Genomic DNA, 23,037 nt, shown 5'->3' on the forward strand with positions numbered 1-23,037 from the left:
CTCCCATTGCCAGTGTGATGGAGCATCATTCCCATGATTATATTGCATTACATTGGGGAAGGGATTTGTGGATATAACCACAGTCACCTAATCAGATGACTTGGAGTTAATTAAGAGAGATTACCTTGGGTGAATGTGACCAAATCAGGTAAGGCTTTACAAGAAATTGCTGGAAGGAACAAAGTGAAGACTGTGGGTTAGAGAGCACCATGTGGCAGGGAAGGGTAGTGGCTCCTAGGACCTGAGAGCCTCCAGGTAGACATCCAGTCAGAAGGTGAGACCCGAGCACTAAATCCACAAGAATCTAATTTCTACCAACAACCAGCGGGTTTGGGGGAGGAACCTGTGCCTCTGGTCAGTTGACAGGCCTAACAGATATTTGACTCCAGCCCCGTGGGACCAGGGGCAGAAAACTGTGAAGTCACACCAAGATTTCCGACCTGCAGACATCATATGACAAATGTGAGTTCTAACTGCTAAGTTTGTGAAAACTTGTTATGCACATAGAAAACAAATGCAATCAAGTATAATGGTGACTAAGACATCATAACTGGTGACAGAAAGTTTCCTGAAGAGAAATATTGGATGGACCTAGAGATTGTCATGCTGAGTGAAGTAAATCAGACAGAGAAAGAAAATATCACATATCTTTTATATGTGAAATCTAAAAATAAGTAAAGATGAACTTATCTATAAAACAGAAATAGAGTTAAAATGTAGGGAAAAAAAAAAAAAAAAAAAAAACTATGGTTACCAGGGGAAATAGGGAGATTGGGATTTATCTACACACACACATAAACACACACACTACTATGTATAAAATAGATAACTAATAAGGTAATAAGGACCTATTGTATAGCACAGGGAACTCTATTCAACACTCTGTAATGACCTATATGAGAAAGGAAACTAAAGAATGGATATATGTTTGTAAATAACTGATTCATTTTGCTGTACACCTGAAATTAACACATTCTAAAACAGCTATATTCTAATATGTATATTTTTAAAAGAGTCTTAAAAAATTGACATACATTATCAAGACAAGGCATGTCGAATAGAGGAATGGGAAGGGAATTCTAGAGAAGATGAACATTAGAATAAGCCCAGGAAATTGAAATCCAATAGGTCCCAAGGCAAAACAAATCAAGAAATAAATGCTTCACCATATTTCATTAATTATGGGAGGCCACTTATTTTAGGAAAATTTAAATGTAGTGTGCTGCTGCTGCTGTTAGGTCACTTCAGTCGTGTCTGACTCTGTGCGACCTCATTGAGGGCAGCCCACCAGGCTCCCCTGTCCCTGGGATTCTCCAAGCAGGAACACTGGAGTCGGTTGTCATTTCCTTCTTCAATGCATGAAAGTGAAAAGTGAAAGTGAAGTCGCTCAGTCATGTGTGACTCTTAGCAACCCCATGGACTGCAGCCTACCAGGCTCTTCTGTCCATGGGATTTTCCAGGCAAGAGTACTAGAGTGGGGTGCCATTATCTTCTCCTAAGTGTAGTGTAGTAAGTTGAATAATGCCTCCTCACAGAGGTATCCAGACCTTAATTCCTGGAGTCTGTGAATATTACCTTAACTAATAAACATTAATATGCAGATGTGGTTAAAATAAGATCTTGGTATGTTGAGATTATAGTGGTTTACCAGGTAGGTCCTGAGAGAGACCTGAAAGAGAAAATCACAAGAGTTCTCCACAAGAGGGGCAAGATATTCAGTTCAGTTCAGTTGAGTCTCTCAGTCATCTTTGACTCTTTGCGACCCCATGGACTACAGCACGCCAGGCCTCCTTGTCCATCACCAACTCCCGGAGTTTACATAAACTCATGTCCATTTGAAGAAGGCAATGGCACCCCACTCCAGTATTCTTGCCTGGAAAATCCCATGGACAGAGGAGCCTGGTGGGCTCCAGTCCGTGGGGTCTCGAAGAGTCAGACATGACTAAGCAACTTCATTTTCACTTTTCACTTTCATGCATTGGAGAAGGAAATGGCAACCCACTTCAGTGTTCTTGACTGGTGAATCCCAGGGATGGAGGAGCCTGGTGGGGTGCCATCTACGGGGTCGCACAGTTGGACACGACTGAAGCGACTTAGCAGCAGCAGCATGTCCATTGAGTCGGTAATGCCATCTAAACATCTCATCCACTGTTGTCTCCTTCTCCTGCCTCCCATCTTTCCCAGCATCAGGGTCTTTTCAAATGAGTCAGTTCTTTGCACTATGTGGCCAAAGTTTCAATTTCAACATCAGGCTTTCCAATGAGCACCCAGAACTGATCTCTTTAGAATGGACTATTTGGATCTCCTTGCAGTCAAAGGGACTCTCAAGAGTCATCTCCACCAACAGTGTAAGAGGGTTCCCTTTTCTCCACACCCTCTCCAGCATTTATTATTTGTAGACTTTTGGATCGCAGCCATTCTGACTGGTGTGAAATGGTACCTCATAGTGGTTTTGATTTGCATTTCTCTGATAATGAGTGATGTTGAGCATCTTTTCATGTGTTTGTTAGCCATCTGTATGTCTTCTTTGGAGAAATGTCTATTTAGTTCTTTGGCCCATTTTACAGCCCAGAGGGATGGTATGGGGAGGGAGGAGGGAGGAGGGTTCGGGATGGGGAACACATGTATACCTGTGGTGGATTCATTTTGATATTTGGCAAAACTAATACAATTATGTAAAGTTTAAAAATAAAATAAAATTAGAAAAAACAAAACAAACAAACAAACAAAAAAGAGTCATCTCCAATGCCACAGTTCAAAATCATCAATTTTTTGGCACTCAGCTTTTTATATAGTCCAACTGTCACATCCATACATTACTACTGGAAAAACCATAGCCTTGACTAGATGGACCTTTGTTGGCAAAGTAACATCTCTGCTTTTTAAAATGCTGTCTTGGTTGGTCATAACTTTCCTTTCAAGGAGTAAGCGTCTTTTAAATTCATGGCTGCAATCAGCATCTGCAGTGATTTTGGAGCCCCCCAAAAAAAGTCTGACACTGTTTCCACTGTTTCCCCATCTATTTGCCATGAAGTGATGGGACAAGATGCCATATCTTCGTTTTCTGAATGTTGAGCTTTAACCCAACTTTTTCACTTTCCTCTTTCACTTTCATCAAGAGGTTCTTTAGTTTTTCTTCAGCTATCTGCCATAAGGGTGGTGGTCATCTGCCTATCTGAAGTTATTGATATTTCTCCCAGCAATCTTGATTCCAGCTTCTGTTTCCTCCACCCCAGCATTTCTCATGATGTACTCTGCATATAAGAGGGTGACAATATACAGCATTGGCATACTCCTATTCCTATTTGGAACCAGTCTGTTTTTCCATGTCCAGTTCAAACTGTTGCTTCCTGACCTGCATACAAGTTTCTCAAGAGGCAGGTCAGGTGGTCTGGTATTCCCATCTCTTTCAGAATTTCCCACAGTTTATTGTGATCCACACAGTCAAAGGCTTTGGCATAGTCAATAAAGCAGAAATAGATGTTTTTCTGGAACTCCCTTGCTTTTTCCATGATCCAGCGGATGTTGGCAATTTGATCTCTGGTTCCTCTGCCTTTTCTAAAACCAGCTTGAATATCTCAAAGTTCATGATTCATGTATTGCTGAAGACTGGCTTGGAGAATATTAAGCATTACTTTACTAGCTTGTGAGATAAGTGCAACTGTGCAGTAGTTTGAGCATTCTTTGTCATTGCCTTTCTTTGGGATAGGAACAAAAATGGACCTTTTCCAGTCCTTTGGCCACTGCTGAGTTTTCAAAACTTGCTGGCATATTGAGTGGAGCACTGTAACAGCATCATCTTTCAAGATTTGAAAGAGCTCAACTGGAATTCCATCACCTCCACTAGCTTTGTTCATAGTGATGCTTCTAAGGCCCACTTGACTTCACATTCCAGGCTGTCTGGCTCCAGGTAATTGATCACATCATCGTGATTATCTGAGTCATAAAGATCTTTCTTGTACAGTTCTTCTCTGTATTCTTGCCATCTCTTCTTAATATCTTCTACTTTTGTTAGGTCCATACCATTCCTGTCCTTTATTGAGCCCATCATTACATGAAATGTTCCTTTGGTATCTCTAATTTTCTTGAAGAGATCTCTAGTCTTTCCCATTCTATTGTTTTCCTCTATTTCTTTGCATCGATCCCTGAGGAAGGCTTTCTTATCTCTCTTTGCTATTCTCTGGAACTCTGCATTCAAATGGGTATATCTTTCCTTTACTCCTTTGCTTTTTACTTCCATTCTTTTCACAGCTATTTGTAAGGCCTCGCCAGACAGCCATTTTGCTTTTTTGCATTTCTTTTCCATGAGGATTGTCTTGATCCTTGTCTCCTGTACAATGTCATGAACCTCCCTCCATAATTCATCAGGCACTCTGTCTATTAGATCTAGGCCCTTAAATCTATTTCTCACTTCCACTGTATAACTATAAGGAACTTGATTTAGGTCATACCTGAGTGGTCTAGTGGTTTTCCCTATTTCCTTCAGTTTAAGTCTGAATTTGGCAATAAGGAGCTCATGATCTGAGCCTCAGTCAGCTCCTAGTCTTGTTTTTGATAACTGTATAGAGCTTCTCTGTCTTTGGCTGCAAAGAATATAATCAATCTGATTTTGGTTTTGACCATCTGATGATGTCCATGTGTATTGCTTTCTCTTGTGTTGTTGGAAGATGGTGTTTGCTATTACCAGTGCATTCTCTTGGAAAAACTCTATCAGCCTTTGCCCTGCTTCATTCCATATTCCAAGGCCAAATTTGCCTGTTACTCCAGGTGTTTCTTGACTTCCTACTTTTGCAATCCAGTCCCCTAAAATGAAAAGATCTTTTTTGGGTGTTAGTTCTAAAAGGTCTTGTAGGTCTTCATAGAACCATTCAACTTAGCTTATTTAGTGTTTCTGATTGGGGCATAGACTTGGATTACTGTGATATTGAATGGTTTGCCTTGGAAACGAACAGAGATCATTCTGTCGTTTTTGAGATTGCATCCAAGTACTGCATTTTGGACTCTTTTGTTGACCATGATGGCTATTCCACTTATTATAAGCTTTTTCCTGCCCAGAGTAGTAGTAGATGCCCACAGGTCATCTGAGTTAAATTCACCCATTCCAGTCCATCTTAGTTTGCTACTTCCTAGAATGTCAATGGTCACTCTTTTTTTTTTTTTTTTTACAAACCAAACTTTTTAATTATTTTTGAATAATGAAATTAATATAAGGTAAACATTTTTTTATTTGTCACAGGTTCAGAAACATGACTCAGGTTGGTCTACATTTGACATTTCTTAAAGTTCCAGCTTTTTAGAAGAAATAAGTATGAGAACGGGAAAAACTTAAGGCAGTGTTGTAGTAACATTTATCTTTCTCGCTTTGATATGCAGCTGTTGAACATTTTTAGCAATTATGACTTCTGATCTGAAATACTGCTTTATCTGTTTAAGCTAGAAATAAAAAATGTAAACCTCATTGGCTCAAATTTCTTCCCAGGATTTCAAGTTTCGATTATCGTCATAAAAAACAAATTATGTAAGTAAAACGGAATCAGTGAGGGGGGTCTTGAAGACTGTATCAAAACAATATTTCAATTTCAGCATTAAAGTGTGTGTCCCATGTTATTCAACAACAAAAATACTTCTTCTAACGTTATGAGAAAAAACTTTAGAGTTCGTCATTTCAATTGAAGTTTTTGTAAAATGGGGGCACTTCTGAGAGATTGTATTAGCAGTGAATTCTGTGTGCTTATAAAACCAATCAAGACCTGTTTAGGTCAAGAAATCTTTTTCACTTAAAATACTTCCGTCCATAAAATACATCTGATCTGTATGTTTATTTTGAGTGAAACCCTACTTTGTGTTCTAGACTATCTCTTTTGAGGATAAGCAGATTTTAAACAACTTTTACATTGTCTATTCAAGTGCTCAAATACTAATACTCAAATTCAATTACGTCCCAAATTATTTTCACTAAGATTTACCAGGTATTTAACAGAACAGGCCTGCCTTGAACAACCCCCATTCCCCAAACAAACAAGTTTAATCCTGCTAAGAACTTGCCCATACTCGCCCATCCTACCAGACAAAAGGCAGAGAAAAGAAAGGGAGTTAGGAAGCTGTCTAGAAATACAAGCCATAGCTTAACAAAAACAAAAAGTGGTTTATTGATTACATAAGATTTTAGCTCTAATAATATATAATATAAACTTTAAGAATTAGAAATAAATGACTTTATATTTTACCAAGAATAATCTAAGTTACTGCAGCATGTTTGATGAATATTAAAGTCCTGCAGTCATCATATATCTATTTTTCAGAAAATCAGGAAGTCATCATCCAAGTTTTATATTATGTCGTGATATAGTTACCCCCATACACACGTTTCATTAAGTAGAAATAAGACATTCTATGTTTTCTTTTTTGGCAAATCCTCCTTTTCTGTCATACAGATATACCCTCCTAACATTAATTTCTTACAACGTACAAAATTTAACTTTTTATCCGAAAGAGTTATCTCAATAACTTTCACCTGGGAAAGCTACAAAGGGCATGAGGCAACAACTGAATGCTTCTCTGAACTTCGTATCTTGGATTTTCACTTTTGCCTAAAACCCCATCTTATAATTAAAACTAAATGAATTCCACATCATCATACTTACTGAGGAACGTCTTTTCGTGTACATGTTTGCCACAAAGATGCAAAACAGCAACTCACTCATCTGAACAAGTATTTGGCTGATCACACAAAGAAAACAGGACTGTGGGAAATGAAAACGCTTTAGTGTTTGATAGCTGAAGAGATGGGTGACGGTCACTCGAACTTCTCGTCTCCTTCTTCCACGTCTTTCAAGCTGAGTACTTCCAAGGAGCCCTTGCCTTTTGTCTCCTTTTTTATGAGCTCATCGACTTCTCTGAAGCAGCCGCGGTCAATGAGACACACAATTTCTAACTGTTGACCGTAGTCTTCACTTTCGATAACCTTGATCAGTGGCTTGAGTTTTTCTTTCAGCTTCTTCCCTTCATTTACTGGAAGGATGAACCGAAGTCTCATGTGAGCACGTTCTATCTTCATTTTCTCTTTTAACTGCTTTATCACTTCCAAAGCCTGTTGTTTTGTGCTCTTGTTGGGTTTGACTGAATAGTGGATGTCCTTCATGGCTCTCTCAATAAGGATAATGGTGTATGGTCTCTTTGTTTCAGGGTTCACACATTTGTCGGCCACAATAGTTGCAATGTCCCTGAACATCTGCTCCAGCTGTGTGTGCCGTTCTTTGTCTGACACTTGAACCTCTCCTTTAGTCAAAATCTGCTTACAGATTTCAGTCTGGTCATCTGTTCCAAATGCACTGATGAGATCTTCCTTCTTTGCAACCTGACCTTTGGAGACATTTACAAACACTGAGTGGGTCTGTAGCACTTCATCAAGGTCTTTTTCCACGCCGCTCCGCCAGCCCACGACCTTGTTTTTGTAGCAGGCGATTTCGAAGCGCTTCCCGGCTCGCTTCATCCGTACCATGGCCACATTGGTCAGGCGGATCTGGTTTGTGGGGGTGAAGATCGACATCTTGGCAGCTCACAGATCTTGGGGCCGGCGAACCAAGGGAGGCCCGCGCCGCTGGCCACAGGGCCACCCGCACCTAGATGTAACCACCCGGCGGCGCGCGGCACAGTAACGCCCGCACACTGCGCAGCGCGTAACTAACCCAGCCGCCACAATACAGCCACCCTCAATGGTCACTCTTATCATCTGCTGTTTGACCACTTCCAATTTGCATTGATTGATGGACCTAACATTCCAGGTTCCTATGCAATATTGCTCTTTACAGCATTGAAGCTTGCCTCTATCACCAGTCCCATCCACAACTGGGTATTGTTTTTGCTTTGGCTCTATCCCTTCATTCCTTCTGGAGTTATATCTCCACTGATCTCCAGTAGCATATTGGGCACCTACCAACCTGGGGAGTTCATCTTTCAGTGTCCTATCTTTTTTCCTTCTCATACTGTTTATGGGTTCTCAAGGCAAGAATACTGAAGTGTTATTGTTATTATTTGATAATATTAGCTAATATGTGATAAAAGTGATAATGTTTTAAATATACTTCACTAATTTGAAATAAATTTTTTGTTATTTGAGGGATCAATAAATGTTTTATGAATCACAGGACTTGAATCTGTACACATTGAAAAAACTGTTAAAACCTTAAAATACACCTTAAAAAGTGGTAATACAGTATACTTGGCCTTTTCATACTGAGAATCACATTTTATTTACGTTATATTTTTAACATATATACTGTTTATTTTTCCCTAACGTTTTATTTTCTGAAAACTCCTTTTGACATTATTTAAAACTGAGGAACCAAGATAGTATACATTTTATTTGCATACATCATTGGTATGAAAAAATAAGAACCTATTTCCATGAGTTTCCTTTTTATAATTCTGAGTTTAACTTGAAAAATCGCAAATTATGAACTTTCCACTGAAATTGTAATGTTAGTAGAAATGTGTATGTTGCTGACTGCTTTTCCTCTGGCTGAAATTTGCAGCAATCACATAAGTCTGTTACTTTCGAGTTTATGCATCACTTTCAGGATCAAGTTCTTTATGACACTGTTAAACTTCTTAAAGGGAAATACTGCTTTTGAAGCCTCTAAGTGGATGTATTAGTAGATGTTTATAAAAATGTGAAGAAGCTAAAGATGAATCTTATGCATCTAGTGGATTGCATTTTAATTGATGGTGATTTAGGTAAACTCAAAGGAAACTTTAAAGTTTTAAAGTGATAGCAGAATTCAGATATTTATAAAAGTGTGTCAATGGTATAAGTTATTAAATAATAGGTTAAGTGCTATCTTTCTAGTAGGATAACCTACTAGACTCATAAGACTCATCTTTAGCTTCTTCACATTTTTATAAACATCTACTAATACTTATAGTCATATAGAAGTCATATAGGAAGTATAAGTGACAATAATAAAGGCACAGTGTCATTCATTATAAAGATAAATGATATGTAAATCAACTCATCCCAATTTTGAAATCTGCAAAAGCAGAATTTCCTCCTCTTAAGGTTAAATATTTTTCACATATAGGGTATAATTTCTTTATCTATTCATTGTTCCACAGACACTTAAATTATTTCCATAACTTGACTATTGTAAATAATACTGAAGTGAACATGGGAGTACAAATATCTTTCACAACTACTGATTTTACTTCCATTATATACCTAGAAAATAATTCTTGAATCATAAGATAGCTCTATTTTTCATTTTTTAAGAACCACTATTCTGTTTTTCATAACAGAAATATGCCAATTTACATTCCCACCACCAATGCATAAGGATACATTCCATTTTCCCCATATTCTTGCAAATGCTTCTTATCTTTTATTATTTTTGATAATTTCTACCTTAAGAGGTGTGAGGTGCTATCTCATGGTCTTAATTTACATTTTTCTGATGATGTGTAATGTTGAACACATTTTTATGTGTTCCTATTGACAGTTTGTACGTCTTTTTTCTGTTTTCCACTTGGAAAATTTATATGCAGAGTACATCACACAAAGTGCCAGGCTGGATGAATTGCAACCTGGAAGAGAAATATTAACGACCTAAGATATGCAGATGATACCACTCTAAGTGAATAAAGTGAAGAGGAACTAAAGAGCCTCTTGATGAGGGTCAAACAGGAGAGTGAAAAAGTTGGTTTAAAACTTGATATGCAAAAGAGACACTGATGTATAGAACAGTCTTATGGACTCTGTGGGAGAGGGAGAGTGTGGGAAGATTTGGGAGAATGACATTGAAACATGTAAAATATCATGTAAGAAACGAGTTGCCAGTCCAGGTTCGATACACGGTACTGGATGCTTGGGGCTAGTGCACTGGGACGATCCAGAGGGATGGTATGGGGAGGGAGGAGGGAGGAGGGTTCAGGATGGGGAACACATGTATACCTGTGGCAGATTCATTTTGATATTTGGCAAAACTAATACAATTATGTAAAGTTTAAAAATAAAATAAAATTAAAAAAAAAAAACTTGATATGCAAAGGAATTAAGATCATGGTATCTGGCTCCAATCATCACTTCATGACAAATAGGAGAAAAAGTGAAAAAAAAAAAAAAAGTGGATGCAGTAACAGTTTTATTTTCTGGGGCTCCAAAATCACTGTTGTCGGTGACTGCAGCCATGAAATTAAAAGATGCCTGCTCCTTGGAAGGAAAACAATAACAAACCTAGACACCCATGGCAGATTCATGTTGATGTATGGCAAAACCAATACAATATTGTAAAGTAATTAGCCTCTAATTAAAACAAATAAATTTACTTAAAAAAAAAGAAAAACATAAAAAGAAAAAAAAAAGCAAAGATATCATTTTACCAACAAATGTTCCTAAAGTCAAAGCTATGGTTTTTCCAGTAGTCATGTATGGATATGAGTGTGTTAGTTGCTCAGTCTTGTCTGACTCCCTGTGACCCCGTAGTCTGTAACCTGCCAGGTTCCTCTATCCATGGGATTTTCCAGGCAAGAATACTGGAATAGATAGTTCTTTCCCTCTCCAGGGGATCTTCCCAACCCAGGTATGGAACCCAGGCCTACTGCATTGTAGGAGATTCTTTACCATCTGGCCCACAGGAAAACCCTGGGATGGATGTGAGAGTTGGACCATAAAGAAGGCTTAGAATCAAAGAATAGATGTTTTTGAACAGTGGTGTTAGAGAAGATTTTTGAGAGTTCCTTGGACTGCGAGGAGATGAAACCAGTCAATAGTAAGGGAAACCAACCCTGAATGATCATTGGAAGGACTGATGTTGAAGTTGAAGCTCCAATATTTTGGTCATCTGATGCAAAGTGTTGATTCATTGGAAAAGACCCTGATGTTTGCAAGACTGAGGAAAGAAGGCAAAAGAAGGAGCATCAGATGATGAGATGGTTAGCATCACTGACTCAAGGGACTTGAATTTGAGCAAACACTGGGAGACAGTGGAGCACAGAAGAGTCTGGTGTGCTTCACTCCTTGGGATCACAGTCAGACACAACCTAGCAACTGAAAAACAACAGCAACTGTCTTCTTTGAAAGATGTCCATCCCATTTCCCATTTTTAATTGGATTGTTTGTTTTTCTTTTTGGTAATGAATGCATGTATTCCTTATAAATCTTGTATGTTAAGCCTTTCTGATACAGGGTTAGCAAAATATTTTCTCCTAATGTATAGCTTGCCTTTTCATTTTATTGTATGTTTTCTTTGTTGTGTAAAAACTATTTAGTTTGAGTTAGTCCACTTTATTTTTTTTTTTATTTTGTTGACTGAGGTTTTTAATTTTATTTTTTACTTAAGAAAACAGGTTGCTGCTTCAGCCTGAATTCAAGCATATCAACTCAATTATTTTCAGCTTAATTTTTTAATTGACTCTTCAGAGTTTTCATTATTCTTTAAAATAATGAAACACACCTTCAATATATCTTCAAGTAGGGATGAATGGAGTATTAAAATCCATGTTTAGATAAAGTCTTTCAATTTTATATTATATATATAACAAAATTATTTTATCATCTAAAAATATTAATAAAACATTTTGTGAGTTATAAAATGGAGCGAGAACAAAGCTGTCCTTGCCTGGGGCTGACTGACTGAAATGACTCTATATTCTTGCTGTGCTATTCTTCTGCTTAAGTAACTCGTTTCCAGAAATACTGTTATCAGACAGTGTTTCTCTATGTCTATGAGATAAAAATTAGATCCTTTCAAGTTCATGTCTGTCCATTCACAAAAGAAGAACATTATTCAAGTACAAAATTGCTAAACACTCCCTGAATATTCATAGAAGGACAGGTGCTGAGGCTGAAGCTCTAATATTTTGGCCACCTGATGTGAATAACTGACTCATTGTGGGGGGGTGGGGGGAACTGATGCTGGTAAAGACAAAAGGCAGGAGGAGAAGGGGATGACACAGGATGAGATGGTTGGATGACATCACTGACTCAATGGACATGAGTTTGAACAAGCTTAGGGAGTTGGTGATGGACAGGGAGGCCTCGCCTGCTGCAGTTCATGGGGTCACAAAGAGTCAGACACTACTGAGTGACTGAACTGAACTGAACACCTTCTCCTGCCTTTTCTGCTGCATCTTGGAAATTATACCTTTAGCTTGATCTGTTCTTCCAAATTAAATGTTAAATATTTTAAAAATACTCCCCTTTGGTAACAACACTCATTGTAGACTAAAACACAAAATTCCTGGAAACATCTCCAAATTTACTAAACAGAAACCCAAATATCATAATAATCCCTTGCACCAAAATGACACCAGATGGTCCATGGTATTCTGTTTCCTTACTGTGTGGAGTCAAGAACCTAAACTCTGTTAGGTTTAAACAGAGTTAAACTTATTTAAACTCTGTTCAAATACAGTATTGAGTTTCTCATGGTCTTGGATATAAGGGCCTCAATAAAAGAGTTTACTTAAAAGTAGAAGTAAGAACCAGGAACAAGACAAGGGTGTCCACTTTCCACACTATTATTCAACATAGTTCTAGAAGTCTTAGCTACAGCAATCACAGAAGAAAGAGAAATAAAAGGAATCCAGATCAGAAAAGAAGTAAAGCTCTCACTGTTTGCAGATGACATGATGCTGTTCATAGAAAATCCTAAAGATAGTATCAGAAAATTACTAGAGCTAACCAGTGAATTTAACAAAGTTGCAGGGTATAAAATCAATACACAGAAATCACTTACATTTCTATATACTAAAAACAAAAAATCAGAAAGAGAAATTAAGGAAGCAACCCCATTTATCATTGCAAAAACAGAATTAAATATCTAGAAATAAACTTACCTAAGGAGACAAAATAACTGTACACAGAAAATTATAAGACACTAATGAAAGAAATCAAAGATGGTATAAACAGATAGAGAGATATTCCATGTTCCTGGGTAGGAAGAATCAATATTGTAAAAATGAATATACTACCAAACACAATCTACAGATTCAATGCAATACCTATCAAATTACAAGTGGCATTTTTCACAGAACTAGAACAAAATATTTCACAATTTATATGGAAACAAACAAGACCCTGAAGAGCCAAAGCAGTCTTGAAAAAGAAGAATGGAGCTGGAGGAGTCAAGCTTCCTAACTTCAGGTAATACTACCAAGCTACAGTCATCAAGATAGTATGACTCGCACAAAAACAGAAATATAGACTAATAGAACAAGAGAGAAAGCCCAGAAATAAACCCATGCACCTATGTGTACGTTATTTTTAACAAAGGGGACAAGAATATGCAATGGGGGCAAAGACAACCTCTTCAATAAATGTTTATGAGATAATTCAATAGTTACATGTAAAAGAATTAAATTAGAACACTTCCTAACACTATATACAAAAATAAACTCAAAATAAATCAGAGACCAAATGTAAGACCAGAAACTATAAACTCTTAAAGGGAAACATAGGCTGAACACTTGATGACATAAATCAAAGCAAGATCCTCTATGATCCACCTCTTAGAGCAATGGAAATAAAAACAAAAGTAAACAAGTGGGACCTGTTTAAACTTTAAAGCTTTGCACAGCAAAGGAAACTATAAGCAAGGTGAAAAGACAACCCGCAGAATAGGAGAAAATAATAGTAAATGAAACAACTGACAAAGGAATAATTTTCAACCCATACAGCTCAATGACAGGAAAACAAACAAGCCAGTCAAAAAGTGGGGAAAAGACCTAAACAGACATTTCTCCAAAGAAGACATACAGATGGCTAACAAACACATACAAAGTTGCTCAACATCACTCATTATTAGAGAAAGGCAAATCAAAATTACAATGAGATCACATCATACCAGTCAGAATGGCCCTCATTAAAAAGTCTACAGACACCAAATGCTGGAGAAGGTGTAGAGAAAAAGGAATGCTCCTGAACTGTTGGTGGGAATGTAAGTGGATACAGCCACTATGGAAGATGGAATGGAGATTCCTTAAAAATCTAGGAAGAAAACTGCCATATGACCCAGCAATCCCACTCCTAGCCATATACACTGAGGAAAATAAAGTTGAAAAACATGTATCCCATTGTTCATTGCAGCACTATTTATAATAGTTAGAACATGGAAGCACCCTGGATATCCATCAACAGATGAATGGATTAAAAAGTAGTGTTACATATACTCAATGGAATATTATTCAGCCATAAAAAGGAACTTAGTTCTAATTAGGTAAATTAATCTAGAACCTATTATACAGAGTGAAATAAGTCAGAAAGAGAAACATAAATATCATACTCTAATGCATATATACAGAATATATAAAAAATAATACTGAAGAATTAATTTGCAGGGCAGAAATTAGAAACAGACAGACAGAGATAGGAAATAGACTTATGGACTTGGGGAGAGGGGAGCAGAGGATGAGATGTATGGAAAGAGTAACATGGAAATTTACATTACCATATGTAAAATAGATAGCCAATGGAAATTTTCTGTATGGTTCAGGAAATTCAAAAGGGTCTGTATATCAACCTAGAGGGATGGGATAGGGAAGGACATGGGAGGGAGGTTCCAAACAGGGGAGATATACGTATACCTATGGCTGATTAGGTTTGTATGCAGGTCAGGAAGCAACAGTTAGAACTGGACATGGAACAACAGACTGGTTCCAAATAGGAAAAGGAGTTCGTCAAGGCTGTATATTGTCACCCTGTTTATTTAACTTATATGCAGAGTACATCATGAGAAACTCTGGACTGGAAGAAACACAAGCTGGAATCAAGATTGCCGGGAGAAATATCAAGAACCTCAGATATGCAGATGACACCACCCTTATGGCAGAAAGTGAAGAGGAACTCAAAATCCTCTTGATGAAAGTGAAAGTGGAGAGTGAAAAAGTTGGCTTAAAGCTCAACATTCAGAAAACGAAGATCATGGCATCTGGTCCCACCACTTCATGGGAAATAGATGGGGAAACAGTGTCAGACTTTATTTTTCTGGGCTCCAAAATCACTGCAGATGGTGACTGCAGCCATGAAATTAAAAGACACTTCCTCCTTGGAAGGAAAGTTATGACCAACCTAGATAGCATATTCAAAAGAGACATTACTTTGCCAACAAAGGTTCATCTAGTCAAGGCTATGGATTTTCCTGTGGTCATGTATGGATGTGAGAGTTGGACTGTGAAGAAGGCTGAGCACCGAAGAAATGATGCTTTTGAACTGTGGTGTCGGAGAAGACTCTTGAGAGTCTCTTGGACTGCAAGGAGATCCAACCAGTCCATTCTGAAGGAGATCAGCCCTGGAATTTATTTGGAAGGAATGATGCTAAAGCTGAAACTCCAGTACTTTGGTCACCTCATGCGAAGAGTTGACTCATTGGAAAAGACTCTGATGCTGGGAGGGATTGGGGGCAGGAGGAGAAGGGGACGACAGAGGATGAGATGGCTGGATGGCATCACTGACTTGATGGACATGAGTCTGAGTGAACTCCAGGAGTTTGTGATGGACAGGGAGGCCTGGTGTGCTGCGATTCATGGGGTCGCAAAGAGTCGGACACGACTGAGTGACTAATCTGATCTGATCTGATCTGATGGATGATTAATGCTGAGGGTTGACAGAAAAGAACAAAATTCTGTAAAACAATTATCCTTCAATGAAAAAAATAAGTAAATACATTAAAAAAAAATGTAAAAGACCACTAACAAAGTACTAGGATAGAAACTGGGTGGCTTAAACAGCAGAAATTTATTGTCTCACATTTCTGTGGGTAAGAAGTACAAGATCAAGGTGTGGCAGTGTTGATTCCTCCTAGGCTGTGAGAGAAAATTTGTTCCAAGTCTCCCCTAGCTTTGGTGGTCTGCTGGCCATCCTTGTTGTCCAGTGGCTCACAGAAATATCATTTGATCTTTTCCTTCATCTTCACATGCCCATTTCCCCCTGAGCATGTGTCCAAATGTCCTATCTTTATAAGCATACTGGTAATATTAGAATAGGGCCTTCCTTTCTCCAGGAACTGCAGAAGGAAATGGCAACCCACTCCACTACTCTTGCCTGGGAAATCCTATGAATGGAGGAGCCTGGTAGGCTACAGTCCATGGGGTCTAGAGAGTTGGACACTACTGAGTGACTTCACTTCACTTTACTCCAGTTAAACCTCAGAATATCTTGACTAACTGTATCAGCCCTAGCTCTATTTCCAAATCACGTCATATCCTAAGTTACTAGGGGATTAGAATGTTAGTATATTAATTCTGAGAGAATGAAACCAACCAATAGCAATGTTCTATGATGTGAATGAGGCATATATATATATATATATATATATATATATATATATATGAATGAGACTTTTTTGTTTATAAACTTTTTTAAAGACCATGTTCTGATCCTTCACAGAAACTGCCACACTGAGAATGTATTTGCCCTAAACTCATCTTTAATGGGCTTCCCTTGTGGCTCAGCTGGTAAAGAATTTGCCTGCAATGTGAGAGGCCTGACTTTGATAGACAGATAACAAACATATACATGCAGGGTGAAGCAAATTGTTTTTGACTGGATTTCAGTAAGCAAAGTAGACTTGAATGAAAATTACCAGATAGATGAAAGTGAAAGTGAAAATTGCTCGATCGTGTCTGACTCTTTGCAACCACATGGAATACAGTTCATGGAATTCTCCAGGCCAGAATACCAGAGTGGGTAGCCATTGCCTTATCCAGGGGATTTTCTCAACCCAGGGATCAAACCCAGGTGTCCCACATTGCAGGCGGGTTCTTTACCAGCTGAGCCACCAGCGAAGCCCAATAAGTAGAGCAGAGTCCAAAAGTCTACCTAACAGTTTGGAAATACTGTCGGACACCAAGTACCTGTTCAGATATCTCTGACTAATCCATTACCACAGAGTTTATTCTAACCTTCTTATTTATTTACAGCACTTTTCTTTGATGGTGAGCAATTTGATTGCCATTACAATTCATTAACTTACTTATTTAACCCTAATAATTCAATCAAATCATCTGATACCACTTGTCATATTCTAGTAAAGTATAACGTGATAAATGTATACATGTAGGGTATTAGGTGGAAGTCAAGGACAATTTTACCACAGACATATCTCTGTATTTCATTGGGATGTGCTGAAAAGATGTTCATTTGCCTGTTGAATCGCTTCAGATCCTTTGTTGAAAATGAATTGCATAAGTGTGATTCTATTTCTGGAATCTCACTTAACTTCCATTGATCGATGTTCCTCTTTTCCTCCCTCCATCCCTTCTTTTCTTCCTTCCTTTCCAGTAAAATATTCTCTTGATAGTGAGTCATGAAGTCAGCTATTACAACCACCAAAGGATGTGTTTTATTCAGTAGATTTTTTGTCATTGTAAGTTCATACAATTTTCCCATTTAAAGTCAAACTGTCAATTACAAAAATAATGCTTGTATTATAACACAGGTTGCATTGAACTTATAGATATATTCTTCTAAGTTTACATTTTTTCCATCTGTATAAATCTTCTTTAATTTTAGCAATATTTTATAGTTTTCTACATAGTTATTTTAAATTTTAATTTAACCCTAAGCTTTTATGTTTTTGCAGCTCTTGATAAGGGCTGAAAATTTTAGAAATTTTTATTTCCTAATGTCTACATAACCCTGATGCTGTGATGGAAGAAGACTTGGAGGGGAGTGTGGATTCTGCATGTAGATGACATATAAATACTCTTTGAGCACATGCAGACTGAGCAGGGAAGGACTGTGCTCTTTCCTAAACCTGGATGAGCTCTGGAAATGGCCTGTCCTTTGTAAGTGTTACTTTATTAATTTTGCATCATTGATCTTAAGAGACTGACAGTTTTTTATACCTTCCCTCAGATACTTCATCTAAGAAAAAGTTTGCTCTGTATCAGCAGTACTGAAATTTCCACCAAATCTTTATTTGTTGTTGCTTGTTATAAGGTATTTTCAGTATCCTTTCCCCCACACCTGTTTAGTTTTCTAGGGCTTCACCAGAAAGATTTGAGGACTTACATGGCAAAAATTTATTATCTCACAGTTTTGGAGGGGCAAGAAATCCAAGATCATGATGTTGACAAAGTAGATTCTTTCTGAGGATTTTGAGATTTAATCTGTTTCATGCTTTTCTCCAATTCAGTCTCTGGATTGCTAACAGTTATTGGTGTTTCACAGTCTGTAGAAGCATTAGCTTGATCTCTGTCTTCATCTTCACCTGGGGACCTTCTTTAGTGTGGGTCTGTGTTTAAATTTTCCCTTTTGAGAAAGATGATGTTCATTTGGATTAGGGTCTTCCCTATACCAATGTGATTTCATCTTAACTACTAATGTCTGAGAAGACCCTATTTCCAAATAATGCCACATTCATAGGTATGAGGGGTTAGGACTTCAACATATAAATTTGGCGAGGACACAGTTCTACTGATATAATAACCATTAGATATTCCTCATCCCTCCAGAATTGAAAAACAAAATATCTCTAGGTTTTTGCAAAAGCTCCCTGGAGGGACAAATCATTTGAGAATCACTATTTGAGAATCACTTTTGTAAAATAATTAGCTTTTAAAAAATCTTATTACCTTTGAACTGTCATGTTGTAAGAAAGCCTGAGATAGTTAAATTGAAGGCCATAAGACAGAAGGGTGGTCAATCAGCACCATCTGACTACAGAGGGTAACCCATGGCTATTTTAAGATGTTTAATGCCACAGTCCAATTTCTGGTCACTATAACTCACATGCTTAATATGAAAGACATATTATTTTCATTCACAAATTCTTTGTCTCATTGGACTTAGCTTGAAATCTAAGTTGTCATTTATTTATTTATTTTTATTATTATTATTATTTTTTAATTTTATTTTATTTTTAAACTTTACAATATTGTATTAGTTTTGCCAAATATTGAAATGAATCCGCCACAGGTATACCTGTGTTCCCCATCCTGAAACCTCCTCCCTCCTCCCTCCCCATACCCTCCCTCTGGGTCGTCCCAGTGCACCAGCCCCAAGCATCCAGTATCGTGCATCGAACCTGGACTGGCAACTCGTTTCATACATGATATTATACATGTTTCAATAAATTAAGCCCAGATATAGAAGAATATACTTAACTATACTTTCTCTGTTTTAGTGTTTGTATTTGGCTTGTCCTGATTTAGAGATACATTGATTAAAAATATAATTTATCTGCTTGCCCACACTGTCGATATGCAAGCAATGGACTCTCATTCAAGGAGAGAGGAGAGGAGAAAGGTACAAAGTAAAGCCTGATGCACAGTGCTTCTGTGAATCCTGCTTTGCAAACCATAAGGAATAGTTTTCTCAGATTCCTTCCTGCCAGATCTATCTGCTTCTTTGTATTATTTCCTCTCTACCTTAGAGTGACAATTAGATGTTGTCTTCAAGGTATTTAGAACTTATTTGTTTTTTTTTTTTTTTTTTTGTCTAGCTAAAGAGATCTATATGCCTCTGTCTTAACTTATTCTACAGTCTTAACAGCTGTTTAAAAGCCATACACCCTTCACCTTGCCCATGAAGCTCAATTTTACGGGCAATGTCCTAGATTTGATCATTATTCTGAGTACATTTTGAAAATCTCTGCCAGATGTAGTCTGGAAATAACTATCATATTTATTTTCAGCACCACAGTCCTGGGTTAAAAATATATTTTTTTTTCTAAAATCTGGTTGAAAATATCATTAGCTCATCTTCTTCCTCTTCTAGTTGTTCAAAGGTCATTCAACTAAACTAGTGGGCAATTTCAACATTTTGCCATAGAATATTATTTGTCATATCTATGAGACTTCTATGTGTATCTTTTATCTGTCATTTCAACATGGGACATGGAAAGGATCTCCAGTTTGTGGTCCCACATGACATCATCCTCCTTGGCCAGCACCTATAGGTTTCTCACTGCTCTTGTAGATGTCATTAAAATTATATCCATGCCCTTGCATCCTGTTCCTAAAATCAACCCAATGCCACATGCATTTGGTTTTAGTTATGAGAGCACTTCTAGATACTATTTCTAGTTCAATTATCTTTACCTATGGAACAGACAACAATCCTCATAGAGACTTATAACAAACACGTGTACTATTTCACAAAAATATGTGTGTTGACGGGTGGTCTTGCCACTCTGCATGTTGCTTGCTGGAGTCAATGATGAATAAATCTTTCATTATTATACTCACATTCTACTTTTTTTCCTGAATATATATTTTTTCTAAAATGAATATTATATGGAGAAGGAACCTGTGGTCCTTGGCCCCATATTCTCACCTTGTCTTTTGTTTGTGGGGAAAAAAAAGTTAAAGATTAAGCTTAATGAAAGTAGTGAGAAAAAGCAAAAGGAAAGCAAAGGAAAATAGTCCAGCAAGCCCAAATAATAAGAGTATATACATTAAGCAAAGTCAAGGACCTTTAGTTCCATGTCAAGGGCTATAGATAATTTGAGTCATATCCTTTGAGCCATTGTGCAGAAAATCCTCAGCAGTGGAAGGAGTTACTACAATCTGGTAGTACGATCAGACTGTAGTCATGACATGTGCTGCCACAATTCTGAGAAATCACCTCAAAGAATTGGGAACAAATTGACCCTGGAATTAAAGACTAACTGTACTTAAAACAATCAAGATGATGCTGATCAGACCACTGATGACCAATTTCAATATGACTATCAGAGCTGACTGTGCTATTTCTGCACGCAGCCCTCTCCCTCCATCTATAAAAGCTCTTGTTCACTGATTGTCAGAGATGGGGGAGTTAGTCTTTGGACAAGTGTCCCCTAGGTGCTGGTATCCAAAATAAAGCAAATTTTCCTTTCTACCAATCTTGACCCTTTGTTGGCTTTTGCACAATAGGCAGTCAGTTATTTTTAGTTAACAAACATAGCTCCATTAATTGTTCATGCTTTTTAAAAATAGTGTAAACTTTCTTTTTAACTTATTTATGTCTTTATATTTATATGCATTTCCTGAGTCTAAATAGATTGGACAACGTGAAACTCAATTGTATATTTTTTAGCTCATTGACTTTAAATATAATTATGCTATGAGAATTTTTGTTCAACCATTTGGCTTTTGTTTTCCATTTTCTTCTGTTTGTTTATGCTTATTTCATTTTTGTTATACTATACATTTTCTTGTTTTCATTTTTGTCAAATAATATTATTTAAATGTATTTATTGGTTTTAATAATGTTCATACATATCTGTATTATTTTTTAAATTGTTGCTGATTGTATAGTCTACTAGAGTTAATTTGTTCTATTTCACATAAAATATAAGAATATCACATCAATATAGTTCCATCTACCCTATTTGCTATACTATTATTGTCACATCTATTATGCATATTTATGTTGTAAATGCCACAATTCAGTGTTATAAAATTTTCTTGAAACACTTGTTTAATATAATAAATTATACAAATAAAGATAAGAAAATTATATATTTTAATATATTTTCTTAGATATTTCTCATTTTGAAAACCTTCCTATCCACTTATAAATGAGTTTTCATTTGGCATTATCTCCCTTCAGCCTAAAGAACTCCTTCAAAATGTTTTATACTGAAGGTATTCTAAGAATAAAATCTCTGTAGTAATATTTAATTTGATTCTCCACATTGTGATACTTTGTGTTGTTCTTGGTTTCTGTTTTCTTCCTTTATATAATATTAATTAATTATTGTAGAATGTTAGCATGGTTGAAATAAAACTCCAAATTCTGTCTCACTGGTTTGGAAGCAGCTGAAAGTGCTTAGCTCTTCATATTTTGACTGGTTGATTTCATTGGGAATCTTGGAATTCCCCTATATATGTACTGTTCAGAAATTAACCAAGGATTTGTGATCTCAGTATAAAACCTATGTGCCCCTCCATATTTCCTTCCCTCCGTTCCTGGGCCACTTTTGTACTCTTTTGGAAGTCTCAAACTCTTTTCTGACTCTTTACATCTGAAAGATTGTAGCTTTCTGCTACTGCTTCCACTGCCCGTACAAAGTGGACTGAAGGTGCCCTAAGATGGGAAACAATATAAGCACAGATTTAATCCAATTAAGAGTTTCTTTCATTTATGAGTTGACTCCTCTCCAGTGTCTGCCTACTTCTGGTCCTGTTTAGTGTTTTCAAATAGTTGTGTTTTTGTTGTTGTTGTTTTGTTTTTTATTGTAATTTGTTCAATGTTTACGTTTGTCTCTATACTATCCCACTGTTACCAGAAGTCTCTAGGTTAAAGTATGACCTCTTTTGGTGTGCTTTCCTAAGCCTAGTTTATCTCAGATCTCTGTAAGCTCTGATAATTGCCAAAATAAAATATTTACTGTGCATTTTTTCTAATCCCTTTATTCCACATTGTGCCTCTTTCATGAATCAACCACCCACTGCTATTGTATCCTCAACCTTGTCATTGCATTCCTTTTATAATTAATAAGCTTCCTATGTATTTATTAAGAACAGTCCTTACCTTTTTGTATTAAAACCTTCTCCATTGTAGTTATGTCATACTGCATCCAGCCCTCTTCAAGGCAGCAATTTTTTCTATACCACTGAAATTTCAAGGTCAAGGAGTGGAGCCAATTCTTATAATTAACTGGTACACACACACAAAAAGAAAAAAAAAATGTAATTTTCCCTGAATTCCTTCAATTCCTATTTAATCCAGTTCCCTTGTTCTCTCTACTTCAGCTCCTCAACACTGCTGGAGGAAGACCACACAATTATGAAGATAGATTCCAACATAAATTTATGATCTCTACTTTTGACTGAACTTTAACACTACCTAAGTTTTTGCAACTGAAGCTTTTTTTTTTTTTTTTAATGAAAGAGACAGAACCCAGTAGGATCAGCACTACTACAGTGATAAATTTATTTGTTTAAACAGTAAACAGTAAACTTGGGAGTGGGAACAATGTCATTGGCCCAGATCCATTAGGGATGGGAACTCTGCCACATTTGGTTGTCTCTCTCTCTCTTTAGTTCCTTCGGATATCTTTCTGCTTCTCCCCTTCTTCAAAATTCTATTTCATCAAATTTCTCCCACAAAGTTGA

General features: G+C 37.0%; 1 pseudogene across 1 annotated transcript; it reads right to left on the reverse strand.

Annotated features, from left to right (window-relative positions):
• Positions 1 to 5,207: 5,207 nt before the first annotated feature.
• LOC147365540 (ribosome maturation protein SBDS pseudogene) lies at positions 5,208 to 7,711 on the reverse strand (annotated as a pseudogene). The gene has a single exon (XR_015132274.1). The product of XR_015132274.1 is annotated as a ribosome maturation protein SBDS pseudogene (transcript).
• Between the last annotated feature and the right edge of the window lie 15,326 nt (positions 7,712 to 23,037).

The sequence above is a fragment of the Bos grunniens genome, chromosome 9 (genome assembly GCF_055505025.1).
Source record: "Bos grunniens cultivar Pamir isolate PY7600 chromosome 9, Bosgru_T2T1.0, whole genome shotgun sequence".
NCBI lineage: Eukaryota > Metazoa > Chordata > Mammalia > Artiodactyla > Bovidae > Bos > Bos grunniens.